General features: G+C 42.9%; 3 pseudogenes; all 3 read right to left on the bottom strand.

The window, feature by feature from the left end:
- Nucleotides 1-1,732: 1,732 nt before the first annotated feature.
- LOC138668109 (U2 spliceosomal RNA) lies at nucleotides 1,733-1,950 on the bottom strand (annotated as a pseudogene).
- Nucleotides 1,951-8,195: 6,245 nt separating this feature from the next.
- LOC138668093 (U2 spliceosomal RNA) lies at nucleotides 8,196-8,409 on the bottom strand (annotated as a pseudogene).
- A 2,797-nt stretch (nucleotides 8,410-11,206) lies between these two features.
- Nucleotides 11,207-11,407, bottom strand: LOC138668040 (U2 spliceosomal RNA; annotated as a pseudogene).
- Between the last annotated feature and the right edge of the window lie 1,029 nt (nucleotides 11,408-12,436).

Raw genomic sequence — 12,436 nt, 5'->3', positions numbered from 1 at the left:
TCAAGCTCGCCATACAGAGCCGTGAAGACCACTCCATCCAACAGCTTGCTGAAACGCTCGCCCTTAACTCGCTCATAGAAGTTTTGGCAAACAATCTTAGTTGCCAGCGTTAGGACATACGAGTTCTGCCCCTTCTCCTGCAGGCAGTAAACGTCACTCTCCTTCACGCCCAGTAGATTCCTTAGAACCTGTAAGTAGAACTCTCGGGGGTTGTCGTACCCGACATGGTTTTCTGGAACCTCGATTTTAATCGAGTTCCTTATCTGGCCGGCGCCAGACAAGAATTGCCATTCGCATGGCATCGCAGCAGTTTTGGCTAAGGCTTGCCGTGAAGACGGGCTCGGCCTTTCGCCGGGGGATCGCAACTCGTTGCCTGGGGACTAATCCAGCTCCCTAATAGCAGCAGGGGGGTGAAGTCCCACCATAAGTGAGACAATCCCCCCAGGGCAAGGAGCCGGGTACCCCAGGCACCTTCCAGTCAAGACCAAGGCAGCAACTATATGGTCACTACACTTGATCTTAGCCAAAAGGCCGAGAAGCGATAGCCTGAAATGGTTTGCCACTCCGGACGCCCCATGGCCTACAACCAGGACCCACTGTGGAGAGAGCCCAAAAGATGATTGCCCAGGGGAAGACATTTTTTTTCTAAACTCTGGATGCCTTCTCAAATGGCAGTTCTGGTGTGTGTGGGGGTGTGTGGGGGGTGTGTGGGGGTGTGTGGGGGTGTGTTCAAGTTGGGCCCAACGCGTTTTTAAAAAATCTGCCTAACTCCGCCTAATCTGCATAACTCCGCCTGATCTGCATAACTCCGCCCATCTGAACACACCCTCCATCCCTTTGGCGCTCCAGAGTGCAACTATTAGTGCAAGTCTGCAAATTGCCCCTTTAAAAAAAAGACAATCCCCCTACCATGTGGTCTGCTGCTGTTCCAGCAGCAGACTGAAGACGGCGCCATTTTTCTCTGCCTTAGATAGGTCCAGAGCCCATTGTGACACGTGAGAGTTCCGGAGTCAATGGCTGAAGGCCCCATTGTGACAGCAGCAGCAGGTGAAGGTTCCGTGCACAGATTCTATCTACTGCAGGCAGGCAGGCAGGCAGGCAGCAGCGCACCTAGTTGGTCAAAAGCATTAGAATACTACTCACACAGTACAAGACAAAATAGACAAGACTAGCACATTCAAGATCATCCATCACAGACACCATTTTTCCTTCTTTATTGAAATACATATCATACACCACAGAATTAAAAGTCAGTAGTGGTCCACAAGAGGGAGCCAATGTTTTACAAAGGAATTTGTGCATGCGGTCACAAATGTAGTATGTATGGCCGAACTACTCGTAGGATACTTCAATTTAAACACTTCATGCTGACAGACAGCAGGCAGGGGCCTAATTTTGTAGATGGCACAATATATTAGCAACACTGTTACAAAGGCCTCATTCGGGCCTACATCTTAACACACCTGTTGCAACCAGCAAAGATTGCTTGATTGCTTGATTGATTGCTTGATTGATTGATTGATTGCATATTGGATGCAATCCAATGCTGAACATGCACAGGTGAAAGCAAGGCACAGGAAATGTTGCAAACGGTCCAGTGAAATTGAGCAAATTGCTACATTTGCCACCTGAAACGTGCTTCTTTGACCCTGAAAAGAATTCTCACAAAGTGTTAAATGACAACTTGCTGGGCTGATTTCAATTCAATCTGTTTTTGGAAACCGGATCAGAGAAGGGGTGCACTGTTCCCGGAGATACTGCAATAACGGGTCAATGCGTGGAGTGGACAGAGCAAGCTCCATTTCCAGCTCCCTGTTCTAAAAATCCATTTAATATATGGTCCCCAAATAGGGGACGTATCAGATATTAAACTGATAAGAACAGATTTTTTTTTTTTTTTTTTTTTTTTTTTTTTAAACCATTCAGGTTTCAGACATAGTCAAAAGTCAGGAGTCAGACCCAAAAGGGCAAAACCACCTGACGAGACTATCACAAAACTCATCATAATGGCCATATTTTATTTAGCACACCACAACAATCCATAATACAATATCAGCAGAATAACATAAAATCCATCAAAAATCACACACCCGCCACCCAATGCTTCCACTTCAAAAATTTCCAATTACCTTCAGCATCCATACCTCTATCAGCATCCCACTTATAGCAAAAATACAGCTTATCCAATACCATTCTCACACAATCATCAATCTCAAACACTTCTTTCTTATAAACATTCAAATTCCTCACATCCCACAAAACTTCCTTCACACATGCCAAAAACAACCATAACAACCTATCATTTCTCCTACTCAACCTACAAAGACCAAACATAACAATTTCTAAGTTCAAACTCCTAATCCCAGTCAGACCCAAACACATCCTGCCTAATCTATTCCATACGTCTCTTGCATACCTACAAGACCAAAAAACATGACTTACATCCTCATCATCTCCACATCCAACCCTAGGACACCTTTCAGACGGCACAAGACCTCTCCTCTTCTGCACACTCCTAACTGGTAAAATACCATACAAAGACATCCAAACAAGATCCTTCTGCTTATTAGTCAAATCGTACTTAGAAACTTTCCCCCACACAGCTTCCGCCTCAGCAGATTTCAAACCATTAATCTCACATATAGACCCATCCACACACATCCTCTTAATTAACTTTTTCTTACTTACAAACTGTTCCATTTTTACGTTTTCCAATCTATACTTCCTCACAAACCGCTCAACATACAAATACCATTCAGGACAAAAAAAACCAAAGGGCTTACTTCTATCAGGAACCACCCACTTCAAACGACCCAACACAGAACCCGCCAAGTACCTCAACATACAGGCAGTCTTGGAAGACTTAGAAAGAGACCCAACAAAAAAACCAATATAATTAATCCCCAGAAAAACCTCCAAATTGGGAAAATCCAGTCCTCCAAGTTCCCTCCTCTTTACCAATATCTCTCGCTTTGCCTTCTCCATTCCAGACCCCCATAAGAACAAAAACAGAATCCGATTAACCTTTTTTAACATCATGTTAGACGGAGGAAACACCAGAGCGATATATAAAATCATGGGCAAAACAACACTCTTAACAACAAGCACTTTACCAGTAAAGGACAAATCCCTTAAACACCAAAAATCAAGCTTCTTGGAAATCCTACGTCCTAATTCCACCCAACACTCATCCCCATTCAAACTCTCACTAAAATCCACCCCCAACACCCTAATACTATCACCAGCTAATACCATACCACAATCCACTACAGAAACATGTTTGAAGAAAACCTTCATATTACTTTTCCCCCAATTAATCCTAAAAGCAGAAGCAATACAAAAAAGACTAACCAATAATCTCACTCTAGCAACTTCACAAACCGAATCACAAAAAACACAAATATCATCCATATAACCCAACACTTTTAAACACCTTCCATCACTCCCCGGAACAAAAAAACCTCTAAAAACCTTATCCTTTCTCAACATCACCAAAAGCGGCTCAATAGCACATATAAACAAGATGGGCGACAAAGGACACCCCTGCCTTACCCCAGAACAAATATCAAAAGGAAAAGTAAAAAAACCATTCACCAACACTCTACTTTTAGCCCCCTCATACATACCAAACAACAAATCAACAAACCTATCTGGAAACCCCATACGCCTCAACACTTTAAACAAAAACACATGAGCCACCCGATCAAACGCTTTCTCAAAATCTAAAGCACAAACAATCACACCACACTTCCTAGCTTTACAATCCCCCAACATATCCCGTACTAACACCACATTATCATGAATCTTTCGACCAGGCACTGCACAAACCTGATCTTCATGTATAACATGACCCACCACCTCTCTCATACGATTTGCCATTAATTTAGAAAAAATTTTGTAGTCAGTGTTCAAAAGAGTAATGGGTCTCCAATTACCCAAAATACGCCTATCACCCTTCTTGAAAATTAACACCACTACCCCTTGCTTCATACTCTCAGTCATCCTTGCACCCCCAAAAATCATACTCATCACTTCCACCACATCACCACCAATCACTTCCCAGTACTTCTCATAAAATTCCCAAGGAATCCCATCATGACCAGGAGCTTTATTTTTGGCTGCCTTAGATACAATCCCTCCAATTTCCTCCTTTGTAACTTCCCCCATTAGAAACTGAAACTCACCCTCCGGGACAAACCTCTCTATCACATCCAAAAACTCATCATCAACACCCAAATCACAAACTTTCCTTTCATATAAACCACTATAAAATTCAGCCACCACCTTCAAAACTTCCATACCACGCACCTCACAATTGTTCCCATCCAACAACACACTCATGTCCCTTCCACCACTACACATCTTTTTGAAAAAGAAACGAGTACACTTTTCATCTTTCTCTCTCACTTCCACTCTTGATCTGAAAATAATCTTCTTACCTTCCTCTCCAAGCCAACCATTCATCTCCTTTTTTGCCCGCTCCAAATCATTCTGCACATCCAGACCCAAAGATTTGCATTTATGCAAATAAGAAATTCTCCCAGCATGCCTTTTATACAACAACCTCCTATTCCATGCCCTTGCATATCCCAAGTGCCTGAAGAAACCACCTATTTTAATTTTAACCCAGTCCCACCACAATAAAAGATTTGAAAAACAGCCTTTCTTCCTACACCAAAAAGCATACTTTCTTTCAAACGCCCTCCTTACATTCACATCATGCAACATACTAACATTCATCCGCCACACACCCCGGCCATGGAAAACATTATTAACCTCAAACACTCCAGACAAACATTCATGATCAGAAAACCCCACCCGCACTTGCTCATACTTCACACACTTAACCGCAAAAGATGTATAAAAGAAAAAATCCAAGCGAGAATCAGTGCACCCATCATCCGCATGATATGTAAAAGGGCCAGGACTAACTTCCACTGCATCTTTAAGTGAAAAATCAGACACCAGCTGCTTCCACCTGTTACCTGTAACATCTACCCTGGATACATAAGACCCAGCCCTGGCATCTTTCTCCAGGATACAATTCAAATCCCCCACAACAAAGGTTGGAAGTTTGCCATGCAAAAAAAAATTCAGTTTATCAAACAGAGCAAGCCTGGCGTTTTTATCAGCATGTGCATAAATATTAATCAACTTAAAATCCCACCCCCTACAGGAAAGAAGCAGACATACACACCTTCCATCCTCCACCACAACACTTTGTTTTAACACAATATCCTTATTCCTAAACAACACCCCGACCCCATCATTCTTATTTACCAAAGAAAAAGACCATATAGCCTCACCAAACCTCCATTCATTCTTCTTAGGACACCTATTCAGACCACACTCCTGCACACATACAATATCACCCCCTTTCAAACTCAAAAAATCCAAAATAGATGCACGCCTAGCCAGAGACTGAAAAACTCTCACATTTTGAGAGATGATTTTCAAACGCATAGCCATATAGCTATCTCAGGAAAAAAAAGAAAAGAAAAAAAACACTGAACATTCAAGTTCCACTGGGGAAGCCAGTTATCCTCTCCAGGTCAGCCACCTTCTCATCGCTAAGATAACCTTGTCCCGGAGACACTGGAGCCATCACCGGAAGGAGAGGGGGGTCAGGGAGCTCAGGGGGGGGTTCTACATCACCTCCAAGTATGTCAAAACGATTCTCAGTTACAATAGGCTTGATTTCCTTCCTCTTCAACCTCTTCACCTGTTTTGCAGCTGATTTTTTGGACACTGCCTGATAAACAATAGCAGCACTCTCTGCTTTAGCTATCAAGGAAGACAAGTCAATATTGGGGGTTTCAGACTGCACAATCTCTGCAGAAGCAGCGGCATCTTCCTGAGCCTCCATGCTTGGGCTATCAAACTCCACCAGACTTGTACTGGGCGTCTCCTCCACCATTTCCGGACTAGATATTATAGCCTCCACCACAGGAAGTTCATCATTCTCAGCCACCATTTGCAATTCCATGGATTCCACGGGAGCCACGGTACTACTACCCACATCAGGTCCTTCCAGAGGGTCTAAGACAGGACTCACTCCAACTTCTGGCACCGCCTCCTCAGCAGCTAAGACAGTCTGGCCTTCAGCAGGCGTGACAGGTGTGGCAAACAACCTGGCAGTCTGTCTAGCAAAATGGGCCTTATCGGAAGCATACTGCTGCCTAAGCCCCGGACACATCTTACAAGTGTGTTCACGACTCCCACACAAATCACAAGCCGGGGGATAAGGACAACCAGCAGTTTCATGTCCCGACCTCTTGCAATTCCTACATGTAGTGCCATGAGTACATTGCTCTTTCACATGCCCATATCGGAAACATGCCCTACAAAAGGTCGGCTGACCAGGGTAATGCAAAAATCCCTTATTACCACCAACAGAGAAATTTGCTGGGGGATGCATTATACCCCCTATGCCGTCTGGGTCAGGCTTAAAGCGTACCCAGAATTTATGCTTCCCATTGAACACCCCAAAGCAATTTCGCTGCATCGGCCCCATTCGCACAGACGAACAATATCTGGCAAGAAAGGCTTTCAACAAGGCAGAGTCAATAAAGGGGTTATAGCAATGCAGAAGCAAAGGCCTCTCAATTATAGAAAAAAGAGGAGCCACAGTCACATACTTCAATGAAGGATGATCCACATTCTCTCTCAAGAGCTGAAAAAAGTTCAAACAATCCTCCTCCTGATAAAAGGTAATATCGTACTGACCGGAAGATGGAAAATCCTGGATACAAAAGACTTTACCCAAATCGATAAGTGCCAGTTCCTTGAGAATGTCTTCCACGATGAAGGAAAGCTGCAAGCCATACTTCTTTTCCGGAGAAATGGTCAAACGCACAGTGTTGCGAATAGCTGCCATGTCAGCAAAGAGTGCCCGAAGCACAAGATCGCCACTCACGGACGCCGGAGAAACTCCACGCCAAGAAAACCCCCCCAGCCCAGACCAGGGTTATTCACCCCGATCTGAGCCAAAAGGCCGAGAAGCAATAGCCTGAAATGGTTTGCCACTCCGGACGCCCCATGGCCTACAACCAGGACCCACTGTGGAGAGAGCCCAAAAGATGATTGCCCAGGGGAAGAAATTTTTTTTCTAAACTCTGGATGCCTTCTCAAATGGCAGTTCTGGTGTGTGTGGGGGTGTGTGGGGGGTGTGTGGGGGTGTGTGGGGGTGTGTTCAAGTTGGGCCCAACGCGTTTTTAAAAAATCTGCCTAACTCCGCCTAATCTGCATAACTCCGCCTGATCTGCATAACTCCGCCCATCTGAACACACCCTCCATCCCTTTGGCGCTCCAGAGTGCAACTATTAGTGCAAGTCTGCAAATTGCCCCTTTAAAAAAAAGACAATCCCCCTACCATGTGGTCTGCTGCTGTTCCAGCAGCAGACTGAAGACGGCGCCATTTTTCTCTGCCTTAGATAGGTCCAGAGCCCATTGTGACACGTGAGAGTTCCGGAGTCAATGGCTGAAGGCCCCATTGTGACAGCAGCAGCAGGTGAAGGTTCCGTGCACAGATTCTATCTACTGCAGGCAGGCAGGCAGGCAGGCAGGCAGGCAGGCAGCAGCGCACCTAGTTGGTCAAAAGCATTAGAATACTACTCACACAGTACAAGACAAAATAGACAAGACTAGCACATTCAAGATCATCCATCACAGACACCATTTTTCCTTCTTTATTGAAATACATATCATACACCACAGAATTAAAAGTCAGTAGTGGTCCACAAGAGGGAGCCAATGTTTTACAAAGGAATTTGTGCATGCGGTCACAAATGTAGTATGTATGGCCGAACTACTCGTAGGATACTTCAATTTAAACACTTCATGCTGACAGACAGCAGGCAGGGGCCTAATTTTGTAGATGGCACAATATATTAGCAACACTGTTACAAAGGCCTCATTCGGGCCTACATCTTAACACACCTGTTGCAACCAGCAAAGATTGCTTGATTGCTTGATTGATTGATTGATTGCATATTGGATGCAATCCAATGCTGAACATGCACAGGTGAAAGCAAGGCACAGGAAATGTTGCAAACGGTCCAGTGAAATTGAGCAAATTGCTACATTTGCCACCTGAAACGTGCTTCTTTGACCCTGAAAAGAATTCTCAGAAAGTGTTAAATGACAACTTGCTGGGCTGATTTCAATTCAATCTGTTTTTGGAAACCGGATCAGAGAAGGGGTGCACTGTTCCCGGAGATACTGCAATAACGGGTCAATGCGTGGAGTGGACAGAGCAAGCTCCATTTCCAGCTCCCTGTTCTAAAAATCCATTTAATATATGGTCCCCAAATAGGGGACGTATCAGATATTAAACTGATAAGAACAGATTTTTTTTTTTTTTTTTTACACTCAGATTACAAGTCCCATCACCATAAATCTATAAGTGATGATGGACCAAATCCATCATCGTGTTAAATCTTATATTATACACAAATACATAATATAATTAAATTACAACAAAAAAACTTCTCAAGTAAAAAACTTAAAGCCATTATCCAAAGCAACCACTGCCACAAAATACCATGCCTTTTCACTTGTGTCAGCTTTATTCAATAATGCAACTAATTTATCTGATATTTTATACCTCCTAGAGAAAGCCATTCTATCTTTAAAAAATGCATCCTGAAGATTATCCACTAAATAAATCAAACGTTTTTCATCTCTCAACTTCACTATTATATTCTCATAATACTTTTGGCCCTTTATACCATATAACAGCCGTTCTTCTTCTTGCTTCTTGTTTTCCTCTTCTTGCTTCTTCTTTTCCTCTTCTTGTAAAGACTCTCCTACCTCCGAAGCCCAATCCTCAATGTCACTCATAACACTATCAATTGTTGCATCAGAATCACTTTCATCCGTACTCTTAACACTCTTTTCTTTATCCTTCTCGCCTTTATCACTCTCTACCACAATTTCAGGCTCCTTTTTACTTTCTTCTTTGGCACCTTCTTTATTAGTCTCACTTAATTTTTTTCCCTCTACCGGTTCCACCCCATTCTCTTCCTGTAATTTTTTTATTTCATCAGTCACCACATGTTTTTTACCAGTAGCGTCCTTTGCCTTCTTTCTTTTTGGACAGTTCCTAAACACATGCGTTGAATCAAAACACAAATTACATCTCATTCGATTCTTACAATCCTTTGAGACATGATCTGACTTCTTACAGAAGCCACAAACATCACCTGGACAAGCATCTTTACCATGACCATATCGCCCGCAGATCCTACAGCAAATAGGTAGACCACTGAAAAAGAAATCCCCATTAATACTCCCAATCTTGAATCTTGCTGGGGGATAGAACAACTCCCCCTGACTATCCACTTTAAAATTAACCAAAAATCTCCATTTAGATGTCCAAAAACCAAACTCATTAAATATCTTACCCTTTGGCACAACCGATTTACAAAAAAAAGACAAAAAAGTAATAATATCTTCTTCCTCCACCAAAGGTGAATACATCTTTATAATGACTAGTTTTTCCTTTATAGGGAAATGTGGGATCACATTTATCCCCTCCATTCTTCCATCTTTATCCCCTGTCATCCTCCTTAGATAATCTTCATATCTGAATCTATCTTGGAAGACTATATCATACACACCCCTCTTGGGATAGTCCATAATAGCTATAACATCTTCAGTCTTTACCTTGAACAGATCCAGAATAAGTTCTTTCATCACAAACTGATAGTCCTTCTGTCCACGAAGATCTTCACGAACCACCAAACGTATCGCATTCCGGACCTTTGCAAACTCTGGCACATAGTTCTTCTCTTCTTCTGTAGCCATCTTCCTCCTGAAACGTACTCCACGTATTCAACAAAGAAACCTTCAACACCTAGGTGTCAGGTAGGTGATCGCCTCTCGTTGTCTGGGGACTAAGCCGGACGCCTATAGCAGCAAGGGGGTGAAGTCCCCACCGTTAAGTGAGGACGATCCCCCAAGGCCGACGAACCGGGTACCCCAGACACCTTAGACCAGACCAAGTACAGCAACAATTAAGCCACTGCACTTGATCTTAGCCAAAAGGCCGAGAAGCGATAGCCTGAAATGGTTTGCCACTCCGGACGCCCCATGGCCTACAACCAGGACCCACTGTGGAGAGAGCCCAAAAGATGATTGCCCAGGGGAAGACATTTTTTTTCTAAACTCTGGATGCCTTCTCAAATGGCAGTTCTGGTGTGTGTGGGGGTGTGTGGGGGTGTGTGGGGGTGTGTTCAAGTTGGACCCAACGCGTTTTAAAAAAATCTGCCTAACTCCGCCTAATCTGCATAACTCCGCCTGATCTGCATAACTCCGCCCATCTGAACACACCCTCCATCCCTTTGGCGCTCCAGAGTGCAACTATTAGTGCAAGTCTGCAAATTGCCCCTTTAAAAAAAAAAAGACAATCCCCCTACCATGTGGTCTGCTGCTGTTCCAGCAGCAGACTGAAGACGGCGCCATTTTTCTCTGCCTTAGATAAGTCCAGAGCCCATTGTGACACGTGAGAGTTCCGGAGTCAATGGCTGAAGGCCCCATTGTGACAGCAGCAGGTGAAGGTTCCGTGCACAGATTCTATCTACTGCAGGCAGGCAGCAGCAGCGCACCCAGTTGGTCAAAAGCATTAGAATACTACTCACACAGTACAAGACAAAATAGACAAGACTAGCACATTCAAGATCATCACAGACACCATTTTTCCTTCTTTATTGAAATACATATCATACACCACATAATTAAAAGTCAGTGGTCCACAAGAGGGAGCCAATGTTTTACAAAGGAATTTGTGCATGCGGTCACAAATGTAGTATGTATGGCCGAACTACTCGTAGGATACTTCAATTTAAACACTTCATGCTGACAGACAGCAGGCAGGGGCCTAATTTTGTAGATGGCACAATATATTAGCAACACTGTTACAAAGGCCTCATTCGGGCCTACATCTTAACACACCTGTTGCAACCAGCAAAGATTGCTTGATTGATTGATTGATTGATTGCATATTGGATGCAATCCAATGCTGAACATGCACAGGTGAAAGCAAGGCACAGGAAATGTTGCAAACGGTCCAGTGAAATTGAGCAAATTGCTACATTTGCCACCTGAAACGTGCTTCTTTGACCCTGAAAAGAATTCTCAGAAAGTGTTAAATGACAACTTGCTGGGCTGATTTCAATTCAATCTGTTTTTGGAAACCGGATCAGAGAAGGGGTGCACTGTTCCCGGAGATACTGCAATAACGGGTCAATGCGTGGAGTGGACAGAGCAAGCTCCATTTCCAGCTCCCTGTTCTAAAAATCCATTTAATATATGGTCCCCAAATAGGGGACGTATCAGATATTAAACTGATAAGAACAGATAAGGTTTCAACAAAATTTTATTTAGTCATAAGACATAGAACAACAAGAAAAAAATGAAACCTTTTGTGCAAAAGAAACATAAACAATTACAATAATAAAATACAACAACATGAAACAACTTAATATAAAACAGTATTCCACATATAAAAACACCATCTACGATTCGCTTCCTTCTTCCCCACATCTTTAACATCCTTTAAGAAATAAATAAACATTTCACTAAAAGCCAATTTAATACAATCATTTACAGAGATAAAATCACGGTTAAAAAGTAAAATGTTTCTCGCTTTCCAGATTGCATTTTTGGCACAGTTTATTATACACCAGCATACTTTGAACTGGTGTGTAGTGGGGCAATTAAAAAGTCCATATAAAACATACTCATAGCTAAAATCTTTAAGACCACAAACCCATTTTAAAAGTATCCCCAATCTCCCCCAAAGTTCTTGTGCAAAACAGCAGTTCCAGAAAAGGTGCAAAACAGTCTCATCCTCTCGGCAAGAGTCTCTTGGGCACTTTGCCCGCGCCACCAGGCCTCTCCTGTGCTGGAAGTCTCTGGTTGGGAGGCACTGGTGGGCAGCCATCCATGCGATGTCTTTGTGAATGTTGGCCAAGAATTTCCCAAAAACGTTCCTCCACACACGCTTGGATCTACTCCAGGAGAAGTTGCTCACAGGGGACACTCCTTCTTCTCTTCTCAGATGAACCATCAATTTTTTTCTGTCCAGAAGGAGATCGGCATCCAAGTCCTTTAATTTATGAGTCCTTATCACCTTTTCTAAAACAATAAAATGCTTGGGCGGGCATAATAAAATGGGTGCTGATAAACATGGCCTGAACCATTTTTTAAAGATAAAACCACAAGTATATTTTAAAAACAGACTAAAAGTAGAATTAGTATTAAAAACTTTAAAACAAAAACAAAAGAAATTTACATACAAATACAAATGCAAGTCAGGGACATCTTTTCCTCCATTTTGTTGTTTTTTGTACATTTCCGTTCGCCTCAGCTTTTCCATTTTTGATCCCCAAATGAACATAAAAATACATCGAGTTAGTTTTTTTAGTATCAACTC

The sequence above is a fragment of the Ranitomeya imitator genome, chromosome 2 (assembly GCF_032444005.1).
Source record: "Ranitomeya imitator isolate aRanImi1 chromosome 2, aRanImi1.pri, whole genome shotgun sequence".
Lineage (NCBI taxonomy): Eukaryota > Metazoa > Chordata > Amphibia > Anura > Dendrobatidae > Ranitomeya > Ranitomeya imitator.
Note: the sequence above shows the minus strand (reverse complement) of the source record. Positions and strands in the feature narration are given on the sequence as shown.